This window comes from Hibiscus syriacus, unplaced genomic scaffold (assembly GCF_006381635.1).
Source record: "Hibiscus syriacus cultivar Baekdansim isolate YM2019G1 unplaced genomic scaffold, ASM638163v2 tig00110372_pilon, whole genome shotgun sequence".
NCBI lineage: Eukaryota > Viridiplantae > Streptophyta > Magnoliopsida > Malvales > Malvaceae > Hibiscus > Hibiscus syriacus.
Genome location: NW_024062709.1, coordinates 404,652 through 417,910, shown reverse-complemented (window position 1 = coordinate 417,910; position 13,259 = coordinate 404,652). Strand labels below are relative to the sequence as shown.

Genomic DNA, 13,259 nt, shown 5'->3' with positions numbered 1-13,259 from the left:
AAACATATATGTATTTTGTCTTTCTTGAAGTATCACCCATTTGGTGGGACACATATACAGTTACCACAAATGTCAATTAAGCTACGTTCAATTATATTATATATTCTAGTGATAAAAACAGTACAAGCTGATTGACATAAAAAAATACAAATATTTTAACATATCCTTTGCAATCAGTCCATCATTAAAATTTCTTCAAAATTCATGAACATGTCATAAAATTCAAATTTCATCATTTTTATTGTTGCGTTTCATACCATTTCTTATATGGATGAAAGCATCAAATCTCTTAGATAGTTAGTTAGACCAAATTTAGCTAAAATTTTCACATTCTCAAAGTCGAAGCTCAAATAACAACATGAAAAGAAAAAATTCTAAAAGAAAGCTACAAACACAATTTTTTCATAGTTAGTTATAATCTATAAACAAGCTACCATCTCTCTAGACCAACAAAATTAAAATGAAATTGAAACGAAAATATTTTCAATACATTCGTGATTCATGAATGGAAACATGAACTTCAAAATTTAGATTTGAATTGCATATCAGTAAATTAGCTAAATTCAATATTTTTATATATTTTGGCACTTTAAGAACTTGCATCTCAAATACAAAAAATATCTATAAAACTTTAAATTCATCACTAAATAGGTAATACGTAACAAACTCATGATTCATTAATGTTCTATTTATAGTTATCGCGTAGAAATAATATTTTTAAAATCCAAGTTCTCCAAGGCAACCTTAAATAACCACAATGTTTGCGAAATCAAGTTCACGTTATTCAATTCTTTGGAAGCCAAATAATTTAGTCGAATGCAAACTTTCTAAACTAAAAGCAACTAAATTCGCAGTGAATTACGATTTTTATTAGTTTTATTAAAAAAAATTGAGTCAGAAATCAATATAAAAATTAAGGTAAAGGATTCATTTTTTATGACGATAACTAATTATGGATCTTAACATTGAAATTTTTTTTCAACAATAATAGAAAAAATGTTAGTAAATTATACCTTAATAGATGTTAGATTATAGAGATCTACAGACTTGAGTGAAATTGGTAATGTTGGGTTTACTTTTGTTCAGCCTTGCCCAACAATGCGTCGTGTTGATAACATGTTTTAAAATAAAGAAGAGACATGGGAGAGAAACATAGATAATGTATATACTTATTTCAATATTTGATGAGTACATGAACTCCATATATATAGAGGTGAGAAATGCTCTCTAATATGATATATGTGAAAGTCAAGTCCTTTGGTATTTTATCTTCTCAACTAATTGAAGAATGTTAAAAGTCACATTAATTAATAAGGGTACTAATGGTATCCACATAATATATTCATAACAATATGATCATTTTTTTTAATTTAAATTTAAGTTAAGTTGAGTCATATTTAAAAAAATAGATAAATGAGGTTGATTCAAATAGTAAGATGTCTCATAAGCAAGGTCTCAGGTTTGAGTCCTTATGTATGCAAAAAATTCTCGTTAGATGACTCACCCACTAAAGTCATGTGTATTTATGATAATTTGAATTGATTGTGAATAATGATATATTTAGCTTTAATATTTGATAATTTTTATAGTACTCCATTATCTATATTTTTAGTTAAGTGTATTTTTTACCTAATAAAAATGAGAATTATATATGAGTATGATCCAATTATATTGTGTAAAACTCTTTTAGTTTTATATCTTTTTAGGACCATTGGATGATGGAATTAAAGATTGGGATTAACATAAAAATGAGAAGATATTCATTGAGGGGAAAAAAGAAATTAATCTCATTTTTAAAACTTTAATTTTTATAAAAATTAAAAACTGAGATTAACAGTAGAAAATGAAAAGATTAAAACCTTAATTTTTAATTTTCCTTTATTTTAGTTATAAAAGCTTCTTTTTTTCTAAATTCCAACGGTGGTGTGATATTGTAGGAGGAAGAGGAAAGCTATATATCGTGATTCCAAGTTGATCACGATAGAGATTATAATCGGTTTTTCTTCTAAATTTTGAGTTGAGTTTCTAGAGCTATAAAATTGATTTTGAGAAGATCTAGACTAATAAATTGATAGAAGACAATTAGACAAATTCGTTAGTATTTTGCATGATTGAAGAAAACGTTAAAAAATTAACAATTATGACGTCAACGTGATTTAAGAATGGGATTCTTAAAATTTCATATTTGTAAAGGAAGAAACATGGAATAAAAAATGAAGAAAAATGAGATGGATAACATGTGGTTTATACTTCAACACAACGGAGGAATGTAGTGGGGGGTCATGACCTACCAAAAAATTTGAAAATTTTAATTTTAGTCCTTTAAAATTTTCAAAAAATTAATTTGGTCTCCACAAAATTATTAGAAATTAAGCTTTAAAATTTTTAAATGATTTTAATTAAAACCCTCATAATTTTTAAAAATTCTCATAAAGCCTCTAAAATTTTCAAAAAATTTAGTTAGAGCCACAATTTTTTTTTGAAAAATGTAAACTGAGCTCTTTAAAATTTTAATTTAAACCTTTAATATTTTTAAAGTTTTAAGTTGATCCCCTCAAACACTATCGCCAAGTTCCACCACTGCTTCAACATATGTAGTCCATGCCAACATAAAACCGTCCATGTCACTATGTTTTTTATTTAATGTTCAAGGAATCAAAATATTAATAATTTAAAAATTAATTGATCAAATTAAAAAATGTTAAGCTGAGTGACCAAAACAAACATATAAACAACATTGAGTGATGAAAATCGTAATTCACCCTTGATATAATCTATAACTCTAATCCCCAAAGCTCCAACATAATCCATAGTTGAAGCAGATAATTGTCGGTAAATTAAGTATCAAGAAAAGAATCATTGGTCAATGTAATCATTGTCAAGATATTATCATCTGTCAATGTAAATAACTATACAACTATTATAGAAAAAAATGAAAACGCGACACATTTATTTGATCTAACCCATGAAAATGTAAAAGGAAGTGCAGACTCCCTTGAGATGCTTGCCATGTTGAGTAGTAATCCAGAGATGGGAAAATCGTGGGGAAAAGGATGACGAAGTTTCTTAAATGAAGTAATAAAAAGAAGGGTAAAATATATGGTTTCTCACTCTACTCTTTCTCCTATTTTGTTTACTGAATTTTTAATTTTTTTAATTTACTCATTGAACTTTATAGATTAAATCATTTTGTTCAATCTGCCGTTAACTTTTTAACGACGTTATGACGTGAAACAGGAATCCAAACGAATTTGTTTTGAAAAAACGATATCATTTTATGAGTAAAATATGAGATAGAGTAAATTTTAATGACTCATGGTGTAATTTATCCTTTTTCATTCTGTTCTCCATTTTTCCCTCCGCTGGCCACATGTCATTTTTATTTCGACCACCGTCGACGGTCGTAAATGGTGGTCTTCGATCCCAAAATAGGATGGGTCGGTTCGTATTGACCCCCTGAGTCTGGATCTGGTGTTTGTTTCACCGGAAAATATCCTAAAACTAGTGAATTTGAACTGAAACATTTCGATTTTCTCACTTTCAGTCTCAAATTTATGGACTTTGGAGTAACTTCCGACAAAATAGATGTCAGATTCGAACTCACGACGTCGAGGCGAAGTGACCAATCCTATTTTGGAACCAAACGACCGCCATCTATATCAATCAACGATGGTCGATAGCGATAGCCGACCACCTTCTATTTTTATTTTATTTTTTTAATTATTTTATATTAAATAATAAGAAAAAATGCCACGTTAGAGAGAAAATGAGAAGTGAGCAAAATGATTCAAAGTTCTGTGAGTAAATTAGAAAAATTGAAAGTTTGGTGATAAAAATAGGAGAGAGTAAAGTAGAATTAGGTATAGTTTAATTTACCCTAAAAAGAAAAGGCTGTTATAAAAGGTCACTGTCAGAAAGTTGTGCGATGCAGGCAAATAAAGGATCTATCTTTCATCTTTCCATTCATTCATCTGAAATATATATATTAAAAAAAAACAAAGCTTTACATAAAATTATCTCAACTTTATCTTGAAATAATTAAATTCGATTACAATATAATTGCAGTAGTTGCAGTGATGAGATCAGATCAGCAGAGGGATATTTAATTTAATTTCTGAACAAACACTCATTTAAGTTGCTAGTTTTTTCCCGAGAAAATTCTTATTAGAAAAACCCAGTTCAACAGTACACAGAGAGACCCAATTGCCAAAAGTTTTTAGAATTTGAAGGTGGGTTTTAGGTTTGTGGAGGGGTCCTTTCGTGATGATGGAATTAGAAACATTTAATGGCAGAGACGAACAGCTTCAGGTAAAGAAGCAATAACCAGTGTCCGCCATTAAAGCCGAGTCTGGATCCTCAAAACAATCATCTTCAGCTTCAAACCCCCCCGATTCCAAAACGGACCCAACATGCAGGAGGGATGGGAGATAGCAATTACCAAGCTGCAAAGACGTCGAGGTTGGGTTTGAAGCACGGCGGGGGCGAGATCGTTGAGGTTGAAGGAGGTCGCATTGTTCGGTCAACTGGAAGGAAAGACCGCCACAGCAAAGTTTGCACCACCAAAGGTCCTCGAGATCGTCGTGTTCGTCTCTCGGCGCACACCGCCATCCAGTTCTACGATGTCCAGGACCGACTCGGCTACGATCGCCCTAGCAAAGCTGTGGATTGGCTTATCAAAAAAGCCAAATCCGCCATTGACGAGCTCGCTGAATTACCTCCTTGGGACCCAGAAACTTTGAGAACAGCTACTTCACCCACAAAATACCAAATAACCAAGAAGATCAAAATACAATAACTGCAATAGATCATGAAAAACCCTGTCAGTTTCACAACCTTGCTGCTGAGTCGGGTACTCGAAGAAAAACGGCTACAATAATGGGAAACGAAGTCCAAATTCTTCAAGAAATTGGAAATAACCCGAATCGTAATTCGGGTTTTCTTCCACATTCTTTAGTTTTGATGAGATTGAAGATATTTTGAAGTCTTTATTCCATTGGGAGCTTCCAGTGAGACGCCGTCTTCTTCATTACAGTTTCAGGATTATCCACCGGATTTTCCGTCCCGAACCAGCAGCCACAGTCAAGATCTGCGGCTTTCGCTTCAGTCATTTCCGAAGCCAATGCTTCTGCTCCACCATCACCAAGCTGCTGCTGCTGCAGCGCAGGCACATCAAAGTGAACCAGTCTTATTCTCAGGCTTTAATGGTTCTTCAGCTGGATGGGAACACCACAACCAACAGCCGGCGGAGATAGGAAAGTCCCAGAGATTGGTTGCCTGGAATAATGGTGGCACTGGCGGTGGTTCTAGTGGCGGGAGCGGTGGTGGAGTAGGAGGATTTCTCTTTGGAAATCCATCAGCACCGCCACTGCCACCTGTTTTTGGCCAAAACAGCCAGTTTTTTTTCTCAGAGGGGACCCCTTCAGTCCAGTAACACGCCCTTGGTTCGTGCTTGGATAGAGCAGCCAATTCCCACAAACAACCAACACCATCAAATCCCACAAAACACCCATCATCGTCATGCTGCTTTATCCGGCATTGGATTCACCGCATCAGGTGTATTCTCTGGCTTCCGCGTTCCAGCACGATTTCAGGGCGAAGAAGAGGAGCACGACAGTCTTCCCAATAAGCTGTTCTCTGCTTCCTCTCATCACCATTGATCCAATAAAATGAGGCAACCCAAAGTCTCTCCCCTCTATCAGGTCAAACCTTTACTACCACTCTCCTATGAACACTCCAATCTTTACATTATGTTTCACTTGCAAGCTTTGTTACTTATCAAAATTCAGAAACAGTTGATTTTTGACAGTGAAGTTAATGAGGAGGTGCTTCTAAAGATTCAACACCAGTTTGAGGGAGGATTTTGGTCACTTCAAATCAATGGCCTTGGCCGTGGGAAGAAGAAATCTGGGTTGATGTCAGGTTTATTCAATCCAAGTTTCTTTAGTTTCTATCAGTTGAGTGTGTTGTACCTTCAATATATGTTTGATTCTCACCTATGATTTCACTTCTTGTACTGCAATGTTCATGTTGATTGCTACTGTTTCCCAGAGTTACTATCATGATTCAAGCTGATAATTTTGGGAGCTTTCAAAGAGAGGTCCTTTTCTTATAATCAGCGTATTTGTACAACATGATTTCATATGAGAGAATGTTGATCTAGATCATGCCATAAATTAGCATTGAGGCCAAGTATAGTAACTACCAATGAGCATGCTAGATAAATTTAGCAATAAGACTAAATAGGGTTAAACAATGTAAAAAATTAAAACTCTGAAGTTGTGAATAAAATAGAATAAAATTAGAAGGATCATCATACATATTAAAGATACATAAGGTATCATCAAAATTTGGATACTTGCCTATCAATAATTGGTCCCCCACAATTATACATATAGTGTGCATATATCTTCAGCCTAGCTGGAAATTCTTATTTTCTACAAGAGCATGCATAATTCAATGTACAAATGGATAATTAAATGTTTAATGGGAAATGAGTTGGAGCATTATTTATTATTTATAATAATAATATTAATGTGGGTTTTGTCGATATATGCACTTGAAAGTGTGATAAAAGATGTTTTAAAAGAAAATGTGTCCCTGGTGACAATGCAGGACCTTGTTATTCCAAGGGAATAGATCTTTCATGTCTTGTATTTATACCTTCTTTTCATAGGTTTCGAACATATTTGTTTTCCTTCTGGAATTTTTTTTTAATTAAGTGAAGAGGTATTATATTTTCAAAATCGGTGTTCATATTTAAATCTACACGAAGTGAGATAATATGAACATTTTTTATCACTCCGTCAAAGTAATGGACTGCTGTCTACTCTTTTGAGTTTACTCAAACGTGAGGATTAGTTGCTGAGTTCATATCAGAAATTGCCCTAAGAAAAAAACCAACAGAAAATTAGGGGATCCTAATTCAAGCAAACCCATCAATTAGTTCCATTTCCATATGCATGTGAGTAAAGATCAAAGCGAGGCCCTCCATTAGGCCCAGAAGTTGACAAGTCAGCCAGAGAAACCCATAAATCAAAACAAAACAAAGCTAAGGTGACAATGGGATTCACTCTTTTGCAATTTTCAAAAAATTATTTCAATTTTTTTAAACTTAATTCAATTATTAACTTTTGCCTTTTGGTTGTAAATTCAGACATCTACCGATATCTATTCTTTTATTTAAATAAATTTAAATATATAATTATGATTTATAATAGACATATACTTTTAGGATAAAGTACACTCCTATCGTAGGGCGTTACTTTGTTGAATCATCTGTCTATTAAAAGTTATAAAATAGTCATATACCATATAGTGTTATTTTGTTGAGTCTTTTAACTATTAACAGTTATAAAATAGTCATCTGACTATTAATTTATTCTAAACTCGTCATTTTCTATTAAAAAATTGACGATGGACTTAGCTAGACGTTAACCTGCTGATTGAGATATAATAAAATTTAATCACATAATCTCAAACGAGTATCAACATGTTAACGAAAAAGGTCAAATTTTTAACGAAATAACACTCTATAATTTGGGGACCATTTTGTAATTTTAATAATTGGGTGACTCAACAAAGTAACATCTTGTAGTTAGAGGATCATTTTGTAACTTTTAATAGTTAAGGGATTCAACAAAATAATATCCTAAGAGACTATTTTTTATATTTCAATTATTCTTTAAAAAATTTAAATTTAAACTTACATACACATGTAATTACGCTATTCGAATTCAAATCAAAACAAAATTCCCTTTAGTACCTCTAACCTCGTGCTATTACTCTTAACCCCCCCCCCCCCCCCTCATGTTTATTATAAAATATCAAATTTGAGATGTTAATCCTCCTTTGGTGCAATGATCTTTCTCTTTCCACACTCTTTTTTGGCTGCCCTTTCGCCATTGTTCTCTACACTTGCAATATCTCAGAAAGATTCTGTGTATCCTTTATCAACTTCCGTTGCTTCTTCCTGTATATATTTTTTCTCTACCCTCCCTCCTTTTCATCCTTAATAATATTTTGATTTCAAAGACTGTTCCTCTCTCTCACCATTGTAGATGCCCAGGACATGTTAACAACTTGTTCCTGACAAATTTTTAAGATATGGGAATTGGTACAAACAATGGTTCAAGAAGATGAAAATCAAACCCAAAGATGTAATAAGAATATTGGTAGATCTTTTGAAAGGCGAAGGCCTAAAGAGTACCCCAAAGAGGGCTCGGTGTTGCACAGCTTGAAAAGATAAGAATCGAAGAAGAAGAAAAGAAAGATTTTGTTGTTATATCATCATCACCAACTGTTTGTCATAAATCACCACATCTTCTTTGCCAACTCCAAGTTTCCATCTTTCAACTCAATCTTCTTCTTATGCTTCTTCGTTTCCTTTACGTGTTCAAAGCATTGGTACTGTGAGTACTGGAAACTTTGTTCAATTCACCAGGAGTGGAGCAGTGTTTCCAGGGAATGACACTGTTTAGCAATGGTTACAATTTGAGTAATTTGCCTTATGAATCTGAACACATTTGGCCTTTGCCTGGTCTGATGCAGAGGGCACAAGCTTTTCAACAAGCTTCTTCTTCAATGGTAAGAAAATTGGTTTCTTTTTTTTTTTAAACATTTCTGCCATTGAATTAATGTTGTTTTTGCTTGTTATGAAGGCGAATAATTTGACATCAAGAACGTCACCAACATCTATACTGAATTCTCATATTGAGCCCCCTTCAAACCAATCTATTAAGGAAACTGTACATGCTTATTCCCGAGAATACAAGGTAAATTAGCTTTAAAAATTCTGGTTTTAAATTCCTCATTTGATCATAGATGCATCTAAACATCAATTTTCATTAAAATTCGAATATTGTAATAGTAACAGTGCGGGCTGCTGTGTGTGAATTTGGCTTCAAAAAACTGTATGGGTAAATGGCATGAAGAGATCATCCTTTGCCTCTAGACAATGCTCCAAGAACCCCTATTCGCAGCAAATATCCTTCCATTGTTCATTCCATCAATGGACAAATTGAAGCTGCTTCAAGTAGCAATGGCAGCACATTTGATCTCGAACTCGGAACCCTGAATTTCAGGTTCTATTATAATTTTCAGATTCGAATTCAGTCTCCTTGTACCTCAAAAAGCTTCTTCTTCTTGCATTATTTTCAGGAAAGGATATTATTGTTCAACCTCAAATGGGGTCTTTGATGGAGATTTCCTCACATTAGTCCCTCCCACGACAACTTCAACGAGTTCAAGTTCAAAATTCAAGCACCCTCAGTCCAATTTAATTGATTGTGAAATTGCATATCAAGTGAGCTTAAACGGCAAATTCTGTTGCGGAAGACGACTATCGGATAGAGAAAAATCGCAACTGATAATTTGAGAAATAAAAATTGAAGATAAAAGAGACAAAATTTACGTGGAAAATCCCTAAATAATATAGGGTAAAAACCACGGGCAACGGTAGAAGAATTTCACTATAAGAAAATAGGAATTACAACTTCTCTCGATCTACCAATGAGAAAACAATGATAATTCTCTCTCAATAAAAAGGAGAAAACAACTCTCAAGAACTCTCTAAATTCTCTCTAGTATTGGAAGAAAGCTAGAATGCTTTGGGATGATTTTGAAGCTAAATGAGCTAGGGTATTTATAGTTGAATCTTAAGGACTAATTTGTAAATACCCTAAATTACAATGACCAAATGTGATAATCCCATTATCCAAAATTCAACTAAAAATCCATGCTAACTTTCGGTGCATTTATTATATGCACCTTTCGGTGCTTAGTCAACAATCTCCCACTTGAAGATTTGATTGGAACAATCATATCTTCACACCATTCTTTCTACCTTGTACCTTCATGTTGCTTACGTTTTTATCAGGCCATAGGAGGATCGACACCAAGTAAATTTATCGACATTGATCGCCTTCATCATGAAATCTGCTATGTTATCTTTGGTATGGATCTTCTTCATATCTATCGTTACTTCTTCCACCTTTTTACGAATGAAATGGTACTAAACTCGTATGTGCTTTGTCCTTGAATGAAATGTTGGATTCCTTGCTAGATGCAAGGTGCTTTGACTGTCACAAAATATAGATACATACTCTTGATTGTGCCCAAGCTCATCCAATAACATCTTCAACCAAATTGCTTATTTATTGGCTTGTGTAGCTGCTACATATTCTGCTTCTGTTGTGGATGTAGCCACAAATGACTGCAATTTTGAAACCCAGCTTACAGCTCTACCAGCAACTTTAAACACATATCTTGTAGTAGATTTGCTTTTATCCAAATCTCCTGCATAGTCAGAATCAACATACCCATTGATAAGTAAGTTTGATCCTCCGTAACATAATGCAACATTTGAGGTCCCTTTGATGTATCTCAGGATCCTCTTTACTGTATTCTAATGCTCTTTGCCTGGATTCGCCATGTACCGACTAACCACTCCCACTGCTTGTGCAATGTCTGGTCTTGTGCATATCATAGCGAACATTAAACTTCCCACTGTCGATGCATACGATACTCGAGACATCTCCATCATCTCTTCTTCACTGCTAGGACTCATACTGGAGAATAATTTAAAGTTAATAGGAAGAGGGTTAGAAATTGGCTTACAATATTGCATGCTAAATCGTGACAAGATCTTCTTCAAGTAATTCTTTTGTGAAAGCCAAATCTTCCTATTACTTCTGTCTCGGTGAATTTGCATCCCTAGAATCTTGTTTGTTGATCCCAAGTCCTTCATTTCAAATTCCCTAGCCAGTTGTGCCTTCAATTCTTCAATATGATCTTTGTTGGGTCCTGCAACCAACATGTCATCCACATACAACAACAATATAACAAAATCGTTATCACCAGACCTCTTGAAATAAGCACAAGGGTCTGTATTAAGTCTGTTGTATCCAAGGCGCATAATGAAGGAATCAAATCTCTTATACCAACACCCCGGTGCCTGCTTTAGACTGTACAGAGATTTGTTCAACCTGCAAACCAAGTTCTTCTTTTCTTTTTCTTCAAAACCTTCAGGCTGGAGCATGTAAATTTCTTCTTCAAGATTTCCATGAAGAAAAACTATTTTAACATCTAGCTGCTCTAGATAAAAGTTCAATGTAGCACACATTGCCAAGACTACTCGAACTGTTGTTAGTCGAACCACAGGAGAAAAAATTTCATTAAAATCAATACCTTCTTTTTGAGCATATCCTTTGACCACCAGTCTTGCATGATACCTCTCCACTTGATCGTCACCATTTCGCTTGATTTTAAAGACCCATTTGTTACCAATTGGCTTTCTTCCTTGTCGTAGTGGCACAAGGTCCCATTTATTATTTTTATGAAGGGCTTCGATTTCTTCTTGCATCGCCTTCATCCACAGTGAAACATCTGAGTTGTTTATTACCTCCTGGAACGTTGATGGCTCACCATCCTCTATTAAAAGACAATATGCAATATTACCTTCTATAACATAATCTAATTGCCAATTGGGACGTCTTCTCACACGATCTGATTGACGAGTTGTTGGAGCTTCAAAACTCTCTGGTTCTTGTTCATCATGTGCTGGCTCTGCTTCAGAAGAATCTCCTTGTTCAAGCTCATTTTCCACATGTATCTTTGTAGTATCTGACTTTTCAGCACTATCATTGTCTTCTTTTCCTTTTATTTTATCTTCTACAAAGATAACATCCCTGCTGATGATCACTTTGTGGGCAGTGGGATCCCACAAGCGATACCCCTTTACTCCATCAGCATACCCCAAGAATTTGCATTTCCTGGATTTTGGATCCAACTTTGAAATTTCGTGGCAGTCGTACATCATATACACAATACTTCCAAATACATGGAGGTTTGAATAATCAGCTGGTTTACCAGTCCACATCTCCATTGGTGTCTTCAGCTCTATTGTAGTTGATGGAGCTCGATTCACCAAATAATAGGTGGTATTGACTGCTTCTGCCCAGAATGATTTTTCTAGGCTTGCATCCCTCAACATTGGTCTTGTTCTTTCTAACAAGGTTAATGTTTATCCGCTCTGTCACTTCATTTTATTGAGGAGTGTTCGCCATTGTGAACTGTCTTTTGATGCCTTCTTTCCTGCAAAAGTCGTCAAATTCTTCGCTTGTATATTCTCCTCCATTATTTATTCTGAAACACTTGATCTTATTTCCAGAATCAAGTTCCACCCGCGCTTTAAAGTTTTTGAAAGTGAAAAACACGTCTGACTTCCTCTTAATAGGGTACACCCAACATCTCCTGGAATAAATCATCAATAAATGAGACAAAGTATTTTGCTTCGCCTAGGAATGTAACTGGTGCTTGCCATATGTCAGAATGAACCAATTCCAGAACTCTTTTGCCTCTAGAATTTGATGTGTTGAATTTCAATCGGTGTTGCTTACTTGTTATGCAATGCTCACACAAAGTAAGTGATACCTTTGTTAAGCCTGGAAGTAGCTTTTGCTCCACAAGGACTTTCATTCCTTGTTTTGACATGTGTCCAAGTTTCTGATGCCATAGCATTGCATAATCTGAACTACATGAGGCAACATAGGCTTCTGCTTCTAGTAAAGTCTCTTCATTTAGCATGTACAAGTTTGCTGCTATCTTTTCACCTTTCAACACCACAAGAGCTCCACGGAACACCTTCATGATTTCTTTCCGTGCTTCAATCCTGTTTGCATTATTATCTAACAATCCGTAGGATAATAAATTTTTCTTCAGGCCTTTTACGTGTTGCACATCTCGAACAACTTTAATTGTTCCATCATACATCTTCAATTTGATGGTTCTCACGCCAATGATCTCTAAGGCATGATCATTGCAACTATACACAGATCCTCCTGAGACAGGTTCATAATGATGGAACCATTCTCTTCTTGAGGTCATGTGATATGTTGCTCCCGAATCAATGAGCCATATATCTGCAAATCTTTTTCTACCTTCTACGGTGGATGACACTTCACAACATAGAGCATCTCCATCATCTGAAGTGCTTGCAGTATTACATTGTGGATTGGAGTTTTTATTTAGACTCCAACAATCCTTCTTCAAGTGATCCTTCTTTCCACAGTTGTAGCACTTTAAATTCTTCTTACTTCTCAGCTTCGATCTACCATGTTTGTGACTGCTACTTTAGCCACGTTATGTTGATCTCTCTCTCATCGTTGTCAACGCTTCTGCTTGTTACAGATTTACTTGTCTGTCTTCCTTATTCTTGCGTTGATTTTCTTCTTGTAGAACAGCAGCTGCAACGTCATCAAAGA

At 34.8% G+C, this 13,259-nt stretch overlaps 1 pseudogene; it reads left to right on the top strand.

Annotated features, from left to right (window-relative positions):
- The first annotated feature begins 4,075 nt into the window (after positions 1-4,075).
- LOC120121479 lies at positions 4,076-6,070 on the top strand (annotated as a pseudogene).
- The last annotated feature ends 7,189 nt before the right edge of the window (positions 6,071-13,259 follow it).